The sequence below is a fragment of the Sorex fumeus genome, unplaced genomic scaffold (genome assembly GCF_029834395.1).
Source record: "Sorex fumeus unplaced genomic scaffold, SorFum_2.1 ptg000042l, whole genome shotgun sequence".
In the NCBI taxonomy this organism is placed as follows: Eukaryota; Metazoa; Chordata; class Mammalia; order Eulipotyphla; family Soricidae; genus Sorex; species Sorex fumeus.
In genome coordinates, this window is record NW_026606099.1 from 2,231,345 (window position 1) to 2,246,640 (window position 15,296).

The following is a 15,296-nucleotide window of genomic DNA, read 5'->3' on the forward strand; positions in this document are numbered from 1 at the left end:
ATAATCAAGAGATGTCTGATTCTTTGTGACTTTTTTATTGAAGTTCACATTAATTTACAAGAATGAAAATTTCTATGTTTAGGGGTAAAACATGATATTTTATATAAATTTGATTCTTTTACACTAACAAATTCCCTCACTTTCTCACGTTTTATTTATTTATTTTTGTTATATTTATTTATTGAATCACTGTGGGAAAGGTTACAAAGCTTTCAGGTTTAAGTCTCGGTCATACAATGATCAAACACCTTTCCCTTCACCAGTACTCATTTTTCACCACCAAGAACCCCAATATACCCCCCTCCCACCTCTCCCAATGCCTGTGAGGCAGATAATTTCTACTTAACTCTCTCTCTACTTTGATTACATTCATTATTTCAACAAAAGATGCACCATTATGGTTTAGAGTTTCCACCCAACAATCAGAACTGCTGAAAGGCATTGTGAAATAATTTGTTTTCTATAGCTGGTTATGAAAACCATATGATGTCATACGACCGTGATAGCGGCCACGCAATTTTGGATTTCTGATATTTTACTAATTAAGTCTGGAGGGAATTCTGCCAAGAGCCAGATAATTACAAGATTGGTTTCTGTGGCTCTGGAGCCATGGCCGTTCCAGAGAGCCGCTCATGGGGGGGCAACTCATGACCTCGGTAGGGTGTGAAGGAGAAGCCGGTACTGCCCCCTTCCCATGAGGTTGCAGGTGCCCCATCACTGCCGGCTCATACCTGGATCTGCAATAAGCTCTGAGGTGGCAGCCACCTTGCTGCCAGGGTGGGGAAAAAGGCAGAAGGGAGTGACACCCTTTCCCTCCCAGGGAAGCATGGCGCCATAGTTTAACGCATAGTCCATTTACTTTTCTGCTGCAAGCTGCCGGGCTCTGCATTAAGTCCCTGTGCCTCTGGAGCCATGGCCATGCCAGAGAGCCACTTGTGGGGGGCAAATATTTCCTCACGTTTTAAAGAATAACACAATTATTTTGATTGCATCATTGAAAGCTTGTTTTACTTGCTTATTTTTCAAGGTGTAAATAAAAGGGTTCAGCATAGGAGCAATGGAAATGGTGAGCACTGCTATACCTTTATTTATAGCTACTGATTGTTTCACAGATGGTTTAATATAGGTGAAAATACAGCTACTGTCGGTGATGGAGACCACAATCACGTGGGATAAACACGTTGAAGAAGACTTTTTTTGTTGTTGGGCGGAAGGGAATCATAGAATGGTCAAGAGGATACATACATAGGATAGAACTACACATACAAGAATCACAACAAAGATCAACATGGCACAGACCATAATCACCTCTTCTATGAGCCATGTTTCTGAGCATGTGATCTTCAGGAGTGGGGATGCATCACATACAAAATGATCAATAACAGTAGAGTCACAAAATTCCAGATTCAGACCCATGCTAAGAGAAGTAAATATAATCAACAAGCCAGCTATCCAGCACCACAGGATGAATTTTCTACAGACTTTTTGGTTCATGATGGTTGCATAGTGTAGTGGCTTGCAGATGGCTACATATCGGTCACAGGACATGGCAGCAAGAAGAAAAAACTCTGTATTACCAAAGAGATCAGTGAAAAAAATTTGAGCAGCACAACTGTCATATGAGATTTTCTTGTCACCTGTGGAGATATTGTACAAATACCTGGGAATGCATGCAGATGTAAAGGAGATTTTTAAAAGGGAGAAATTTTGTAAGAAAAAGTACATGGCAGTTTTAAGGTGAGAGTCAATGAATGTGAAGATGATAATGGTCAAGTTTCCAGTCACACTCAGCATATAGGTGATAAATAGAGAAGTAAAAACTACTAGTTTCTGTTCTAGATCTTCAGTCAGCCCCAGCAGAATGAAAGTTGGTTTTGTATGGTTTCACATTATTGACTTCTGACTTCTGTTTATTCCACATCTGTAGTTGACCTGAGGAGAGTGATTTTAGCATCACATAGTAAGTATTGATTGCTCAACAAATTATGTAAACTATTCACAGATCACAGATCACAGATCATCCTGTTATTCGTCGATTGCCTCGAGCAGGCCCCAGTAACATCTCCTTCATCCTAGCCCTGAGATTATATTCAAGGCTCTTTAGGAGAATGAGACCCATCATTGTTACTGGTATTTGGCATATTGGGTACGCCATGGGGAGTTTGCCAGACTCTGCCGTGTGGGCAGGCTACATTCGGTAGCCTGCCAGTTTGTCAAAGTAGGAATGAGATGTCATAATAAGATGTTTATTCCAGATGGTTCTGGGAGCTGGTTCTTATAGTCTCAGAGTCTTGGCCGCTGATGGGATTACACGGCGCCAGGGGGCCAGTTGGTGGGTGTGACCCCCGCCTACTGGAATTTGGAGGATCTGAGTGGAGGATGCTCGACTCCAGTCCGAGTAGGCTTGGAGATCTCGGCCCCGGAACCCACGTGGCTTTGTCCCTCTGCCGGTACCTTCAGGTGTGCGGAGAGTGGTCTCAGCATGGTGGTGGCTGGTCCTGGAGGTCTTCGGCTGCCGGGGCCCTGGCCAGGGCGGGGAGGAAAGCTCAACCCTCTCCCCTCCAAGGGCCCGGGGAGGAATAGCCAGGCACGGGGGCAGGAGACTGCCATGTAAACTATTAAAAAAAAGAAACAAAAATAAGCAAGTATGACTTGGGAGACAATATTTGCCCTCAATACATCAGATAAAGGGTTCATATTCAAGTATATATCAAGTATTCACAAAGATCAACCATAAAGAAAAGTAAAAAATATTATCCAAAAAATGGGGAGAAGAAATGAACTGAAATCTCTCTGAAGAAAACAGACAGGTGGATAATAAGTATATTAAAAAGTGCTTAGCAACACATATTATATCATGGACACTGAAATCAAGACTACAATGGATATTATTTCACACCAGTGAAAAGGGTATATATAAAAAAATCACTGAACAATCTTTGTTTGTAGGTATGTGATGAAAAAGGAAAAAAAAAGGGAACTGTTATCGACTGCTGTTGGGAATGTTATCTGATCAGCTCCAATGGAAAACAGTGTGGATATTTCTCAGAAAAATAAGAATAGAGCTGCTATGTGAAACAAAAAATTCACTTCTTGATATCTACCCCCAGGACACTAAAACATTTATTCAAAGGACATAAATGCACCATTATTCATTGTAGCAGTTAACAGAATAACTAGAATATGGTATCAATCTAGGAGTAGTCTCAGTGGTGAATGAATAGATAATGAAGGTGTGATATATATGCACAATGGAATACTATGCAGCTGCCTGGAAAGATGAAATTTTCAGGAATTCAATGTAACTTGGACAGAATTTAAGGATGCCATTTTTGTTTTTCTTCTTATTATTATTATGGTTTGGGGGCTACACTAAAAAGTTTTCAGGGAATACTCTTGGCTCTGTCCCAAGGGATCCCACCTTGGGGACTTGGAAACCATATGTGGTGCAAGGAATCAAATCCAAGTCAGCCTCATGGAAGGCACTGCCCTACTTTCTGTATAATCACTCAGGCTTAGGATTTTATTCAAAGTGAAGTATTTCAAAAAAAGATGGACAAATTAGCAAATGAGCTCAGTTGTTTATGGTATATACATAATAGGACAAAGAAACGCAAGGTATCAAGGGGAGGGAATCCTAGGGAATTCTTTGACTCTAGATTATAGAAATGAGAACAGAAAAGAAAAAGAATGTTTTTATGTAGTATATTTTGAATCTGAGTTTAAAATTCCCAAGTAAATTTTGACAGCAATTATTTTACTTGAATTAAATTTTTAATTGTTGAAAAATATTAATAATTTGTAGAATTACAGACATACAGTAACATACAGAATTAATTTGATTCTGTATGTTTCAATAGTTGAAAAACAACATGTAAATTATATAATTAAAATAATAAGTTTCACAAACAGAAAAGTATGATATTGTTATTGCAATTTTTTTTATTATTCCATAGTAGTATATTTCAGTGGGCTGGAGCAATAGCCCAGCAGGTAGGGTGTTTGTCTTGCACGCGGTTGACCCGGCTGATCCCGGGTTTGATTTCTCTGCCCCTTTTGGAGAGCCTAGCAAGCTACCGAGAGTATCTCGCCCGCACCGCAAAATCTGGCAAGCTGCCCGTGACATATTTGATATGCCAAACACAGTAACAAGTCTCACAATTTATACATTACTAGGCCTGCTCAAGCAAATTGATGAACAACAGGAGGACAGTACTACAGTGCTTCAGTATATTTTGGCAATTTAAAAAATTATTAAAAGGTCTAATTACTTTATACCATATAACAACTTAACTTATTTTACTGATTTTTATTTCTAACTTGTTTTATTTTTAAATTGGATTGGAATTACTAATTTAGCAGAACTCACAGCTTCTCCTCCCAGACGGGAGTATAAAATGAGGCCCTCATAACCATGCCACCGGACTCCGCGCCAGGCTGTTTTCACTCAGGAAGCCCCAGAGGGAGAGCAGGCGAGAGCCCTCACCGCCCCAAGGGATCCAGCGCCAGCAGCCGACTTCCACTACCCAACCGCTGCCACACTCCACAGTGTCCGCTTTCCGGACACATCATAAGTCGCTTCCTACCCATTTTCCATGATTACCACACCATGTTTGATGGAGTTCTGACAGTAGGCAACAAATCATAGAGATGAATGTGTATATATATATCTTGGAGAGTCCAGCAAGCTACCGAGAGTATAGCACCCGCATGGACAGAGCCTGCCAAGCTTCCCATGGTGTATTCGATATGCCAAAACCAATAACTATAACAGGTCTCATTCCCCTGACCCTGAAAGTGCCTCCAATTGTTGGAAAAGATGAGTAAGGAGAGACTGCTAAAATCTCAGGGCTGGGACAAATAGAGACATTACTGGCACCCGCTCTAGTAAATCTACAAACAATGGGATGACAGTGAGACAGTGATACAGCTATATTTTACTGCAAACTTAAACATAAACTTTAAAAGCAAAGCTTAAATTTCTTGAATACTTTAATGATGTCTGCTGTTTTGGTATAGAACACAAATATATTATCTATTTTTAAAAATTATTTCTTGGGACAAGAAATGTATAGGGAATAATCCAGGGACCCTTCCAAAGATTCTTGGGTCACCTGAAATTCACTGTGAGGGTCAGAGAAAGCAGTGCTGCTATAGCCATAGGGTACCCTGGATTACCTGGGCCACACCATTGATTCTTCAAACCCAGTGATAAACAACATTTTGATGAGAAATTTGTTATTTAGGATGTGAAGATATGTTGGGTATGACAATTATAGAATTATATAAAATCATCACAATCATTTTTACTTGTATCATGGTACCAATGTAATTAAGAAAGAAAGCTCAGATATAAAATACTAATCACTTTATTTATTTTTAGCACTTAGTTCTTGTCCAATGTGATCATTTCCAGCTATTATTGTCATAATAAAGGGATATTTCTGATATCCTATTTTGAATTTGTTATTGTGTATGTTGTTTTAAAAAGGTCAAACATACTTACTTATGTAAGAATAAGTTGCAGTAACATTAATTTCTCAATTTCTTTCACACTGTAACTTTAATTTCATCTTTGCAACTTAACATTAAAACTTTTTGACACAAATCTACTTCCGTAATTTGGCAATTTTTGTTTTGTATTTTTGTAATTTTTGTTCTAAGCACTGAACTTTCTATCTATATATCACATTTCAATAGATCTTATTTGAATATTTAATTTTTCTCCCCTTCCTTTCTCACCCAGTAGTGCTCAGGACTCACTTCTGGCTCTGAGCTTGGGCATCACTCTTGGCAGAACTAGTAAATCATTTGTAATGTGATGGATCTAAAACAGGGCCCACAAGGCAAATCCTTTACCCACTGTACTATCTCTCTAGCCATATTGTATTTTCTTTACTTATGATTTTTCAAGGCATTCCAGAATAATAACAAGGAGACTAGATATTACTATTTGGGTATTTTTTTGGGGGGAGGAGGACTAAGATGAGGGAGTACATGAAATTTTTCTCAGGACTTATTATTTCTGGCTCTGTGCTCAGACATTACTTGTTGTACTATTTCTCTGGCTCCTGTTTCTTGATTCTGATTTATAATTTGTTGGTATGTTTTTCTTTCTTTTGGGGAGGTGGTACATTGGGCCACACCATGTGGTGCTCAGGGGCTATTGCCTCTATGTTAGAAGTGACCTGTGTTGCAGTCAGGACTCAATCTGGGTCAGCAACATGCAAAGCAACTACCTTATCCCCATACTCTCTCTCTACTTTTGGGCATTATGGTTTGCAATACAGACACTGAGAGGTCATCATGTTTGGTCCATTATCCACTTTCGGCACACATATCCCATCCCGACTGATTCCTCCAGCCATCATTTTCTTAGTGATCCCTTCTCTATTCCATCTGCCTTCTCCCCTACGCACATGAGGCAGTCTTTCAACTATGGGGAAATTCTCCTGGCCATTGTATCTACTATCATTGGGTGTCAGCCTCGTGTTATGTTATTCTATACTCCACAAATTTGTGCAGTCCTTCTAAGTCTGTCCCTCTCTGACTCATTTCTCTTAGCATGATATTCTCTATGTCTATCCACTTATAAGCAAATTTCATGACTTCATCTCTCCTAACAGCTGCATAATATTCTATTGTGTAGATTTACCAAGGTTTCTTTAAGCAATCATCTGTTCTTGGGCACTTGGGTTGTTTCCAGATTTTGGCTAATGTGAACAGTGCTGCAATGAACACGTAGGTACAGGTGTCATTTCCAGTGTAGTGTTTTTTTTTTTTGCATCCTTGGGATATATTCCTAGAAGTGGTATTGTGGGGTCATATGGAAGCTCAATTTCTAGATTTTGAAGGACTATCCATATTGTTTTCCAGAAAGGATGGACAAGTCAGCATTCCCACCAACAGTGAATGAGCATCCCTTTTTCCCCACATCCGCGCCAGCACTGGTTGCTTTTGTTCTTTTGAAAGTATGGCAGTCTTTGTGGTGTGAGATAATATCTCATTGTTGTTTTGATTTGCAACTCCCTGACAGTTAGAAATGTGGAGCATTTTTTCATGTGCCTTTTGGCCATTTGTATTTCTTTTTTGAGGAACCTCTTGTTCATTTATTCTCCCCATTTTTAAATGGAGTTGGAGGGGTTTTTTCTTTATAATTCTACTAGTGTCTTATATATACTGGATATTAATCCCTTATCAGATGGGTATTGGGCAAATATTCTTTCCCATTCTGTGGGCTCTTTCTGTATTTTGGTCACTGTTTCTTTTGAAGTACAGAAGCTTCTTAATTTGATGTAGTCCCATTTGTTTATGTTTGTTTCCACTTGCATGGTCAGTGGAGTTTCATCCTTAAAGATGCTTTTAGCTTCAATGTCATGGGGGGTTCTGCCTACACTTTCCTCTATGTACCTTATGGATTCATGTCTGATATTGACATCTTTAATCCACTTTTATCTGACTTTTGTGCCTGGCATTAGACAGAGGTCAGAGTTCATTATTTTTTTTTTGCAGGTAGCTATCCAGTTTTCCCAGAACCACTTGTTGAAGAGACTTTCCTAACTCCACTTCACATTTCTTGCTCCTTTATCAAAAATTAAGTGGCCATAAATTTTTGGGTCTGTGACAGAATATTCAACTCTGTTCCATTGATCTGCAGGTCTGTATCTAACCCAATACCATGCTTTTGTAATTACTACTGCTTTGTAGTAGAGTTTGAAGTTGGGTAAGGTGATACCACCCATCTTCTTTTTCCTAAGGATTGCTTTAGCTATTTGTGGGGGTTTATAGTTACGTATTAATTTCAGTAGTGTTTTGTCTATTTCTTTGAAAACTATCATGGGTATCCTGATAGGGACTATATTAAATTTATATAGTGCTTTGTGTAGTATTGCCATTTTGATAATGTTAATCCTCCCCATCCATGAGCAGGGGATGTTTCTCCATTTCTTGGTGTCCTCTTTTATTTCTTTTTTATTATTATTTTTAAAAATTTTGATAGTGAGACATCATGAGGTACAGTTACAGACTTACACATTTTTGTGCTTGGATTTCAATTATACAATGATCAAATACCCGTCCCTCCACCAGTGCCCATTTACCACCACCATGGATCCCAGTATCCCTCCCACTCCCCATCCCCCCCACACACACAATCCTCTCCTGTCTCTATGGCAGGGCATTCCACTCTGTTCTCTCTCTCCTTTTGGGTGTTGTGGTTTGCAAAAGAAACATTGAGTGGCAATCATGTTTGGTCTATAGTCTACTTTCAGCATGCTTCTCCCATCCTGGGACGATCCTCCCAACACCCTTTATTTGGTGCTCCCCTCTTTATCTGAGCTCTCTTTTCCCCTAGTATGTGTGGTTGGCCTCCAAGTCATGGAGTAAAATTCCTGGTACTAATCTCGGCCATTCTTGGGTGTTAGTTTCCTATTTTGTTACTTTATGTTCCCCAGATGAATGCAATCTTTCTATGTCTATCCCTTTCTTTCTGAGTCATTTCGCTTAACATGATACTTTCCATGTAGTACCACTTGTATGTAAATTTCGTGACTTCGTCTTTTCTAACAGCTACATAGTACTCCATTGTGTAAATGTACCAAAGTTTCTTTAACCAGTCATCTGTTCTCGGGCACTCAGGTTTTTTCCAGATTCTGGCTATTGTAAAGAGTGCTGCAATAAACAGACAATTGCAGATGTCACTTCAACTATACTTTTTTTGCCTCTCTGGAATATATTTCCAAGAGTGGTATTGCTGGATCAAATGGGAGGTCAATTTCTAATTTTTTGAGAATCATCCATACTGTTTTCCAAACTCTTTTATTTCTTGAAGAAGTGTTTTGTTATTTTCCTTGCATAGTTCCTTCACCTCTTTGATTAGGCTGATTCCGAGCTACTTGATTTTCTGAGGTACTATTGTGAACGGGATTGTTTTTTAATATCCCTTTCTTCTCTTTCATTATTTGTATATAATAAAGCCATGGACTTTTGGGTATTGATTTTGTAGCCTACCCCTCTTCCTTTCCTATCTGTATGCCTTTGATACGTTTCTCTTGCCTAACTGCAATGGCCAGTACTATAATGAATCACTGTCACTGTCAATGTCCTACCATTGTTCATCGATTTGCTCAAGTGGGCCCAGTAATGTCTCCATTGTGAGACTTGTTGTTACTGTGTTCGGCATATCGAATACGTCACGGGTAACTTGCCAGGCTTTGCTGTGCATAGATACTCTTGGTAGCTGGCCGGGCTCTCCGAGAGGGGCAGAGAAATCAAACTCGGGTCTGCCATGTTGACTGCGTGCAAGTCAAACACCCTACCCACTGTGCTATCGCTCCAGCTCACTATGATGAATAGGAGTGGTGAAAGTTGGCAACCTTGTCTTGTACCCAATCTTAGAGGGAAGGCTTTTATCTTTTCCCCATTGAGAATGATACTTTCTGTGGGCTCTTGGTAGATGGCTTTGACTATATTGAGGAAAGTTCCTTTGATGCCTATTTTGCTGAAAGTTTTCATCATAAATGATGCTGGATCTTGTCAAATGCTTTCTCTGAATCTATTGATATGATCATATGGTTTTTATCTTTTCTTTTATTGATATGATGAATTATGTTGATTGACTATCAAACGTTAAACCGTCCTTGCATCCCTGGGATGAATCCTACCTGGTCATGGTGTATGAACTTTTTTGATGAGTCGTTGGATTCTATTTGCTAATATTTTGTTAAGGATATTTGCATCTGTGTTCATCAGGGATTTCGACCTGTAATTCTCTTTCTTTGTGGTATCTCTGTTTTCTTTTGATATCAAGGTGATATTTGCTTCATAGAAACTTCGGAAGTGTTTTCAATACTCAGTTTCATGGAAAAGTGTAAAGCGTAAGTCCTCTTCAATGATTTGGAAGAATTCACTAGTGAATCCATCTGGGCCAGGACTTTTGTGCCTGGTGAGAATTTCTATTACCGTTTCAATTTCCTTCATGGTGATAGGTCTGTTCAGGTATTCTAGGTCTTCTTGGTTCAGCCTTGGGAGGGTATAGGAATCTAGGAATTTATCTATTTTCTCGAGGTTTTTGTGTTTCGTGGCATAAAACTTCTCAAAAAAATCTCTGAGGATCCTTTGAATTTCTGTAGTTTTTGTCGTAATGTCCCCCCTTTAATTTCTGATTTGGTTTATTAGGGTTTTCTCTCTCCCTTTTTTCACAAGTCTTGCTAGAGGTTTGTCGATTTTGTTTATTTTCTCAAAGAACAAGCTCTTACTTTCATTGATCTTTCAGATTTTTTTTTGTTTCCATCTCATTAATTTCTGCTCTGAGTTTTATTATTTCCTTCCTCCCACCTGGGTTGGGCTCCTTTTGTTGATCCTTCTCTAAGCTCTTGAGCTGTGATGCTAGGTTATTTATGTGGGCTCACTCTTCCTTCCTGAGGAATGCTTGTAGAGCTATATAAACTTTCCTCTTAACACATTTGCCATGTCCCATAAGTTTTGGTAACTCGTGTCTTCATTTTCATTCGTTTTCAGGAATCTTTTGAGCTGTTTAATTTCCAGGTGTTTGATTTGATTTTCTGTTTGTGTGTGTGATTTATTTCTATTTTCAGTGCATCATGATCTGAGAAGATCGTTGATACAGTCTCTATCTTCTTAATTTTATGGAGGCATGTTTTGTGACTCAGCATGTGGTCTATCTTGGATAATGCCCCATACACACTTGAGAAGAATGTGTATTCAGCTTTTTGAGGATGAAGTGTCTTATATATCTACTAAACCCCTTTCTTCCTTTTCTTCTTTCAGATAAAGTATATCCTTGCTAAGCTTGAGTCTGGTTGATCTATTGACAGGTGATAAAGCGGTGTTGAAGTCTCCCACTAGTATTATGTTGCTATCAATGTCTTCCTTCAAGTCTATGAGTAGTTGCTTTAAGTACTTTGCTGGTCCCTCATTAGGTGCTAATGTATTTAGGAGTGTAAGTTCTTCTTGCTGTACAGTTCCCTTGATCAATAAGAAATGACCTTCACTGTCTCTTGTGACTTTCTTCTGTCTGAAATCAATATCATCTGATACCAGAATTGCCACCCCAGCTTTTTTTAATTGGGGTTTTTTTTTGCCTGTAGAATTGTTTTCCAGCCTTTGACTCTGAGTCCATGTTTGCTCTGACTGTTCATATGTGTTTCTTGCAGGCAGCAGAATGTTGGGTTCAATTTTCTGATCCATTGTGCCACTCTGTGTCTTTAATTGGTGCATTTAGCCCATTGGTGTTGAGAGAGATTATTGTCATTGGGTTCTGTCCAATCTTCCTGCCAAAGTTTGGTATATTTGTTGTGCTTATCTTGTCTTAAAGTAGCCCGTTTAGTTGGTGTCGTAACCATGGTTTTGAGTCTTTGAAATTCCTGAGCTGTTGTTTGTTTGTGAAACTGTGTGTTGTTCCTTCTGATATGAATCAGAGTCTAGCTGGGTAAAGTATTTTTGGTGAGACATTTATTTCATTGAGTTTTTTTCACCATATTCCACCACTGTTTTCAGGCCTTGAGGGATTTCATCAGACAAGTCGGTTGTGAATCTTAAGGATGCTCCTTTATAGGCAATTCCTTTCTTTGATCTTTCTGCTTTTGGGATTTTGTCTCTGTCTAAGGATTTTGTCATTTTGCTGTTTCTTGGGGTATTTTTATTTGGGTTTCTTCTAGCTAGTACCCTTCGGGCCTCCTGCATGTGGTCACATGTCTTCCTCAGCTCAGGGAATATTGTAGCAATGATGTCTTTGATAGTTTCTTCTTCGTCAAGGTTTTCTTCTTCTTGTCCTTCTGGGACTCCAATAATTCTTATCTTATTCCTCTTGGCTTCATTCCTATCTTCTCTTGACATCTGCTCTCTAATTGTGAGTCTCTTTTCAATTTTCTGCTCTTTTCTGGAGAATCTCTGCACTTGATCTTCGAACTCACTGATTCTATCCTCAGCAGCTGTTACTCTGCTGCTGAGGCCTTCCATAGAGTTTTTCAATTCACTTACCAGGTTTTTTATAGCTGTCATTTCCGTTTGTAGTTTTGTTTGCATTTTCCCCATTTCTACTTTAAAATCCTCTTGAATTTTATTGAGTGCATTACATTGCATCTTTTAGCTCCCTATGCATCCTCAGTAACTCCCTTTTAAATTCCTTGTCAGTGAGGTTGTCTAGCATTTCATTACTGTTGGGGTTATCTGGGCAAGTCTCTTCACTAAGTAAGCTTGGTGGGCTTCTGCGTTGCTTTACCATTGTGACCTGTGTGGTTTACACCTTCTGTGTTTTGGTTTAATATTTGGTGCAATATTAATTGAGATGTGGGTAATGAGTTATTGGTTTAATGTGTTTTTGTTTATTAAGATGCCCTCGTGAAGGTTCCACCTAAGAGGCTAACTTATGGTTCTTAAATGTATCGAGGGAGAGAATAAATCACGTCCGCAGCTGTCTGCGTTCCTATTTCCCGTCCCTCGCAGCTCTATGTTTAAAACAGGCTTAATGAGGGTTTTCTCAGTCCCGTGGCCCTGGAAAGGGCCCCTGCACCGGGGTATACCTTGATTGGTTGAGAGAGGACAAACGGTAGTTCCTGCGGCCGTTCGTGTTCCAGAAATAATTTTACAGGGTCAATTTTACAGAGAATTTGATTCCAGATTAGTCACAATCAATCAACAACAATCATTACTCTTTATTTTAAAATATATTATTCAATGTACTTTATTGGGCTGGAGTAGTGATGGAAGCGGGTAGGGCATTTGCCGACCCGGTTGACCCGAGTTCGATTCTTCTGCCTTTGATTCGTCCACCCCTCTCAGAGAGCCCAGCAAGCTACCGAGAGTATCTTGCCCACACGGCAAAGCCTGGCAAGCTACCCGTGATGTATTCTATGTGCCAAACACAGTATCAACAAGTCTCATAATGTTATTGGGCCTGCTTGAGCAAATAGATGAACAATGGGAGGACAGTGACAGTGACAGTACTTATTACACAATATCTATTTACAATGGATATAAGTTATTTTGTTTAGTTTTTGGGCCACACACAATAGTGCTCAGAGATTACTTTTGACTCTCCCCTCAAGAATCACTCCTGGTGGGCTTGGGAGACCATATGTGTTGACAGAGATCGAAACTAGGTCAGTTACATGCAAGGCAAAAGCCCAATATACCTGCTGTGCTATGACTCCAGCCCCTAAATTTCTTTTTTTTTTTTTTTGGTGTAGGAGTATTGCTATTTATTCAGTCATTGATTAGGCTGATTGAATTGGGCATGAACTTCACCTTACTTTTTTTTTCCATTTTATAAATTTATTTATTGAATCACCATGAGAGCAGTTACAAAGTTTTCGGGTGTAAGTCTGTCATACTATGATGAAACACTTGACCCTTCACCAGTGCCCATTTTCCACCACTAAAACCCCCCAGTATACCTCCCATCCCACACCTTTCCCCTACCTGTGGGGCAGATGATTTCCACATTACTCTGTCTCTACTTTGATTACATTCAATATTTTGACACCAGACCCACCATTATTATTTGGAATTTTACCCCAACACTCAGATCTGCTGAAAAGACAACCTTACACAATTTGTTTTCTATTGCTGATTATGAACATAACATATGATGTTGTGCGGCTGCAGTAGTGGCTGCACAATTTTGGAATTCTGAAATTTTAACAATTAAATCTGGAGGGATTTCTGCCAAAACCTGCTGGGTTCCAAGATTTGTTCCTGAGTCTCTGAGATCATGGTCATTAAGAAACTTGATCAGGAGCCAGACAGGCTGTTCGTGGGTGGCAATTCGGGGTCTTGTTGTGGCGGGGAGGAAAGGACTGGTTCTACCCCCATCCTATGAGGTCATGCATATCTCGTCACTGTGAGTCCAAACATGACTGTACAATGGTCTCTGGAGGATGCTGGCCACCGAGTCACCAGGGAGAACAGGCCAAGGCACAAATCCTATTCCCACCTGGGGTGGCCCAGCACTGGTAACCTACTGCAGGGACCAGATCCATTGCTACCAAAATCCACTGGGTTCTGAGATTTGTTTCTGAGTCTCTTGGATTATGGCCATTAAGCAGCTTGATCAGGAGCCAGAGAGGCCGTTCATGTGTCTTGTTGGGGCAGGGAGAAAAGGGCCGACTCCACCCCATCCCGTAAGGCCCTGTGTGTCTCATCATTAAGGGCCCAAACCTGACTGTCCAATGGTTTCTGGAGGATGGATGCCACTGGGCCGCCATGGGGAAGCAGGTGGAGGGACAGCACTCTTTCCCCCCCTGGGGTGGCCTGGCACCGGTAGCCTACTGTGGGGACTGGACACACTTCTGCCAAAAGCTGCTGGGTTCCAAGATTTGTTTCTGAGCTTCAGAGAACATGGCTACATAGTGATCAAAAGACATAGTGGCTAAAAGGAAAAATTCTATTATCCCAGGTATGTAAAAAATATTTGAGCAGGGGAGGATGGAAAAGGGGGGGCTATACCGGGGATATTGGTGGTAGGGAATGTGCACTGGTGGAGGAATGGATGTTTGATCATTGTGTGATTGTAACCCAAACATTAAAGCTTGTAACTATCTCAGGGTGTTTCAATAAAATTAAAAAAAATAAGATTTGAGCAGCATAGGCCTCATAAGTACTAAGTGTCACCTGTTGATATGTTGTACAAAAATCTGGGAGTGCAAACAGTGGTGAATAAAATTTCTAAGAAAGAGAAATTTTGGAGGAAGAAAAATATGGCTGTTCTAAGATGCAATCTATGAATGTGAGGGAGGTAACAACCAGGTTTCCAGCTACACTCAACATGTAGATATTAAAAAGAAAGATGAAAATAAGAACTTTCAACTAAGTCATCCGTCAGACCCAAAAGGATGAATGTTGTAATTGTGCGGTTTCTCATCATAGATGCCTGTTTTCTGTTTAATCTACATGAAAAATTTAGAGACACTTAAGTATAAAATAGTGAAGCTAAATCAAGGACTTAACACTAGCTGTTAACACAAAGCTAGCTTCGTTATCCTAAAGTAGTCATCTTGTCTACGTGTAATATTATATTATTATATTAGACTTATATTTTTTATTTTTATATTTATTTATAGTAACTACTTTTTACTACTTCAGTATTTCCAGTGAAATAATTTCATCTGTTTTCAAAACTTTTGGAATAATATAATCTTATATATTAATTATAGTATAATTGGATTATTTAAACTAATGTCCAAATGATCATGCAGAGATAATTTTCTAAGGTTACTTTTTATTTTATTATTTTTTTTAATTTTTATTAGTGAAACACCATGAGGTACAGTTTTAGA

At 39.4% G+C, this 15,296-nt stretch overlaps 1 pseudogene; it reads right to left on the minus strand.

Moving 5' to 3' along the window:
• Positions 1-954: 954 nt before the first annotated feature.
• Positions 955-1,890, minus strand: LOC130029107 (olfactory receptor 6C2-like; annotated as a pseudogene).
• Positions 1,891-15,296: the final 13,406 nt, after the last annotated feature.